Source organism: Echinops telfairi, unplaced genomic scaffold (assembly GCF_000313985.2).
Source record: "Echinops telfairi isolate 266 unplaced genomic scaffold, ASM31398v2 ScPeMD7_443;HRSCAF=831, whole genome shotgun sequence".
Lineage (NCBI taxonomy): Eukaryota > Metazoa > Chordata > Mammalia > Afrosoricida > Tenrecidae > Echinops > Echinops telfairi.
The window spans coordinates 60,562,346-60,568,345 of NW_022104341.1; the positions used below are offsets into that span (position 1 = coordinate 60,562,346).

The following is a 6,000-nucleotide window of genomic DNA, read 5'->3' on the forward strand; positions in this document are numbered from 1 at the left end:
TCTGATAACAGGCCCCAAGGACATGAGCTGAAGCCTCACCATCCAAGCTTCTAAGGAGCACTCTACTTATAGCTTCTTCCAAGATGGCTGGGTTTCCCCCTCTGGCAACGCATGATATGTATGTTGAATATATTTTTACCAACGTCGTAAGTCAAAGGCAACGATTCTTTGGTCTTTATGACCATTATCTATATGACCAGAACTCAGACCAAACTCCCTGCCCTCGAGTGGCGTCTGACTCACAGTGACCACGGGGAACAGTCCAGTCTGAGGCTGTCACTCTTTCTGGAAGAACAAACTCCCATCGGTCTCCTGTGGCTTCTCCGCCCTGCGGACTGCAGCCACTATCCTGCTGGGGCTCCAGGGAGATGACTGAAACACTATAGCAGGGGTGAGGCATGCCTTGGTCCCCAAGGTGACATCTTTGTTTTAAAGAGCTCTTTTGAAGCAGTTTTGCCCAGATGTCATCCATCGTTTAATTTTTTGCGGGCTGCTTCCATGAGCACGGATGGTAGAACCAAGTCAAACGAAATACTTGACAAACTCAACCTTCTCACCATTCATCATTATGTTGCTATTGGTCCATTTTGAGAATTTCTCTTTTATTTGTGTTATCCACACTGAAGACTGGGGTCTCTGATATTCATCAGTAAGCCTTCAAGTCTTCTTTCAAGGAAGCAAGGTTCTATAATCTGCCTATTACAGGTTGTGGCAGGAGCCTTGGTAGCATAGTGGATTACGAGTTGGGCTTCCAACCACAAGATCTGTTAGCAGTTTAAAATCACCAGCTGCTCAGAAAACCACGGGGGCAGTTCTACTCTGTCTCATAATGTCTCTATGAATTAGAATTGACCCAATGACAGTGAGGGTGTTTGTTTGTTTTTAGCGAGTTTCCTTTTTGTTACAGGTCGTTAGTCTCTCTGATCCTGACGCTACATTCTTCATACAGTCCAGCTCCTCAGATTATTTGCTCAGAATACAAACTGAGCAAGTACAGTGAAATGACACAACTCTGCCACACACCTTTCCTGATTTTAAACCACACAGGGCCCCCTTGATCTGTTGGATTGGCTGCCTCTTGGTCTATGTATGGCTTCTGTATGAGCATAAGTAAATGTTCTAGAATTGCCATCCTCTACAATATTAGCCCCAAATTTGTTGTGCTCTATAAATGGCTTCTGATAATTTCCATTTCTTTTTGTAACTCTGACCACTTGATCTATGGTTTTGATTAGAAAATTAGCAAAGGTAGTACAAGGAAAAGGATACAAAGATTATATTATTCTTATGTAAGTTACTATATACAGTTAACCACTGATCTGTTTATGTTTTAAAATTATATGTTTGGCATATTCAAAACAATACCTTTATTATGGAAATTTTCATAGAAAAATAAATGTTAAGGTAGATATGGAATTCAGTTTCCATTTTCTTTTTTTTTAATGTAACTTTTTTTTTAGCACAACTTATACATTTCAAAGGGACAAAACATTAGTAATAATATACAGTGTCTTAAGATAACTTGCCCTTGAATGGGAGCTTCCTGTCCAGTACTTTGAGGTCTACAAGATGTTATCTAAAAAATGTACTGCCGTGGAAAATGAAGACTGCTTAAATCGAATGGGGAGAGGGAAGACCTGTGGTTTTTCTTGGTGATTAATTGCTGTAACACTGTCCTTTGGGCAGCTGAGGGAGTTTCATATTTTCTTTAGGCATCATTAGGCACCAGAGCTCTTGCAGGACAACTTTGATGCTGTAGGAATTTGCTGCCATTTGCTAGCACTGATATGGCTCTTGGATCCACCATTCCATTAGAACTATTAACTCCATTCATATTAATTTTTGTTACAAATCTTACAAAGAGGGGCGCTTCTGGGTATTTAGGTCCACATTCTATTTTAAGGCTGTCTATCCGGTTTTCGTCAATTGTCTGAGTCCGTGGTGGCTGCCATATTGGGTCGCTGTCGCTGGAAGGCCTAGATGTAACTGTTTAGCTATCAAAAAGCAAGTAGATTGCCCAGGGCTCAGTAAAGCACAGATGAAACACACAGTATTCCTGGTTCCTTGAGGCTTCCTCACCGCCACCGCCCCGGCCCCCCGCCCCCAGCACCCCGCCCCTATCATGACCCCAGTGCTGCCTCTCATTTTGGGCTAGACCGGAGCATGTACACAGGTGTAGATAAGAGCTAAGAGCTCACGACACATGGAATCCAGGAGCAGGAACGGGAATAGGGATACCAGAAGGGTAGGGAGAAGGGGGGAGGCGAAGGGAAGAAGGGGGAGCGATTGTAATGATCGATACACAAGCACACACACTCCCCTCCACAGGGACGAACAACAGAAACCATGGGGGAAGGGAGACAGCAGTCAGTGTGAGATATGAAAATAATGATAATTTATTATCTATCAAGGGGTCACAAGGCCGGGGGGCGGGGGAGAGGAGATGATACCAAGGGCTCAATACAAAGTAATTATCTAGAAAAGAATGGTGGCAACATGTACAAATATGTCTGATACAAGTGATGTATGGATTGCAATCAGAGTTGTAAGAGCCCCCAATAAAATGATCTTTAAAAAAGTATGTAAATTGGCATCGAATATAAGATATCTCATTTGGCAGTAAAGACTTATCTAAACATGTAGATTTTATACTAAATGATAATTTTGATAATTTATATTTGCTACTTCACAAAAGATTCCAGTCTAGAGGAAACATAAATTCATAGAACAACGAATAGCCCAAGAATACAAATTACTCTGCAGTTCCCTTACAGCCTATTTTCATGACCTTTCCATCCTTTCCATAAAACCAGCTCTTAAGATTCTTTTGCCATGTATATGTATATGTATATGTATATGTATATGTATACGTATATATACACACACAAACACACAGGGGGGCAAGTTTATGGAAACTTATGAGCTTTGTGAAACCTATTTATACATAGGTTCCCCAACTTACTTGGCTTTACTGACTCTTGCAGAAAAAATAAGTTACTGAGTGCTTCCCTGGCAATGAAAAACTTTTGTATTATATATAGCCCATAATCCAGGATAAAGTATAGGTATATGTTTTTGAAGCCCCCAAGATTGTTCATGTGACCAACAGGGGGCCGTATTCCCCAATTTGGGAAACTGATTTATCATCTCTCTCTCTTTTTATTGTTTTATTGGGGGGGCTCAGACAACTCTTATCACAATCCATACGTACATACATCAATTGTGTAAAGCACATTTGTACCTTCATTGCCCTCATCATTCTCAAAACATTTGTTCTCCACTTAAGCCCCTGGCATCAGCTCCTCATTTCCCCCTCCCTCCCCGTTTCCTCCTCGCCCCCTCATGAACCCTTGATAATTTATAAATTATTATTTTGTCATATCTTGTCCTGTCCAACGTCTCCCTTCATCCACTTTTCTGTTGTCCATCCCCCAGGGAGGAGGTCACATGCAGATCCTTGTAATAGGTTCCCCCTTTCCAACCCACTCTCTCCACCCTCCCAGTATTGCCACTCACACCACTGGTCCTGAAGGGATCATCTGCCCTGGATTCCCTGTGTTTCCAGTTCCTATCTGTACCAGTGTATATCCTCTGTTCTAGCCAGATTTGTAAGGTAGAATTGGGATCATGATAGTGGGGGAGGAGGAAGCATTTAGGAACTAGAGGAAAGTTGTATTTTTCATCATTGGTAAGATTTATCATCTCTTAAAAAGGGAAATAAGAACTATACCAACTGCAAAGTAAGGACACTGTGTAGAACTTTAGCTCTGACTTTTTAAAAATTAATGCAACTAAAAAACACTAAAATAGCTGGCATTCTATGAACGAAATAAAGATATTTCTCTATTTCTATTCTTCTAGATTATCTACACACAGAGCTGCTGCTGCTGTATCCCCCCTCCCCCCTTTTAATGCCACATGCTTCTTCCAAGCCTCCCCTTTCCCCAACTCTCTTACTGTCTTCATTTGCTTGGGTAAAAAAAGTTACTTCCATGAAATTCATCCATCAGAAATGTTCTTATGAATAGCATAAAAAAGGATCACCTTAAACAAAGCACTGTCCATAAATAGTGTGGAGAGAGTTGGAAGAATAAGCGATACAAGGTAGACAGAAAAAATATTTACATTGCATTTTGAAATAAAATGTATGCTCATGCATGTAGCTTCCAGGGTGATAGTTATATTTATTACTAGTGACTAAGGTCTAGGAGATCCTGGTGGCACTGTGGATTGAGTGATGGGCTAAGTACAAATTCTGGGCTAAGTACAAATTCAGTGGTTCACACCTGTGGGGAGAGGTCAGATGCTCAGTCATCCTCCCTGAAGGCAGACTGCTGTCTCACCCCACCAGAGATGGGCCTGCTCCCTGCTGCTGGAGACAATGGATTACTTCTCCCTAAAGCTTGCAACCATTAGCTTGGTTCCTGTAGGTGGAGTTCACACCCTACTGATAATGGTTCCTATGGAGATCCAGAAAACAGGTCAAAGTTAAACTGCCATCCTAAATCTAGGATCCGCCCATCTTGTCACATGTATACCCCCAATCCCTCCTCTTCCTATTGCTTGTATGTCCCTAGACCACCCCCTCTCATTGCTGTGTAATCTATAGTGCAACCCTGGGCTTGCACGCCCCCAAAAGGTATATAGGCCTGAGTTAGCAAAAGAGGTCTCTCTCCCTGGTCTCTCCCCCTCACTCTCTTCCCCATCTCCTCTCCAGTCCTCTCTCCCTTGTTCCCTTTCCTGTCCTCCTTCCCTTCCCCCTCTCTCCACATGGACCACCAAGCGGGGCTGAGGTGAACAATGCTACCATGTAATGTGTCTCACTGCATTATTGTAATGTCTCTGCTATCGCTCATGCTCTCGATGATGTTAAGATATATATATCTCAACCGTACAATTGTGCTTACTGAACCCGTGGGTAGTGGTGGGGGGCTGGCTCCCCTACCTAATACCACACAAACCCATTAACCACTCCTCGGAGAAAGATGAGGCTAATCAACTAGACAGCAGCCCATGTGAGGTTTGTTTATTTTTTTCCCCATGTTTAATGACAAAGCAATAAGGCATGAATCTCATTGTTTTATGGTCACATCACTGTAGGAACCATGGGGGTACAATCAATAAGCCCTGAGCTTCTACCAAACAGGTGGATGTTTGTCACCCACCCTGCGGCTCTGAGGGAGAAAGAGCTGCAATCTGTTTCCCCCAGTATTATGGCCTGGAAAACCTCACGGGCAGTTCTACTGTGTCCCATGGGGTGACATGAAGTTGAAAATCAATTGGCCACCACTCAATGATGACACGGCAGCACTGCCATGAAACTGTTATCAGCCAGTTCTCATGAAGCTGACTACACGAGGAATTAGATGAATTGACCCAAATCTCTCCAACTACACACACACACACACACACACACACTTCTATTTTCTCATCCTCTGAGGACAGCCCACCTTCTCCATCTGCACTTAATGTATAAACTAATGTTACATATGGAATATATGTAAACATCCTGACCATACAGGAAATCTAAAAATCTCCTTTTTCTTTTGTACTATGAAACCGCACACAGGCATTATCTGACAGGGAGAGTTGGGTGCCCTCCCAGAGTGAACAATGGTGATCTTTGGGTCTCAGGCGTACGGGTGATGTCTATTGTCCCTTTGGCCTTGCCTGGATTTCCGAGCGGTCCTACAATGAGCATGTACTCCTGAGACTAAAAAGGGGGGAAAGCACATGCGTGATGCAGAACTTCTAATCCCAAAGCACCAGGTCCGGCGGCTCACAGACGCAGGTAGCCTATCGTTAAGCCTCCTCGGTCAGAGGAACAAATCCTAGTCTTTGGCTTGGCTCCCTCTGGTCCAAGGTCTCAGCAAACTGAGCAGAACTGTTTCGTACAAACTTGATCAAGTACTTTGCAAAACGAACTCCTGTGCAACTCTAGTGACCTCCCCCGCCCGGCGCCCCGCTCCCTTCCGGGCATCCCAAAGTCCCGGGGATGCC

General features: G+C 43.4%; 1 pseudogene; it reads right to left on the reverse strand.

Annotated features, from left to right (window-relative positions):
- Positions 1 to 1,656: 1,656 nt before the first annotated feature.
- LOC101638030 lies at positions 1,657 to 5,459 on the reverse strand (annotated as a pseudogene).
- Positions 5,460 to 6,000: the final 541 nt, after the last annotated feature.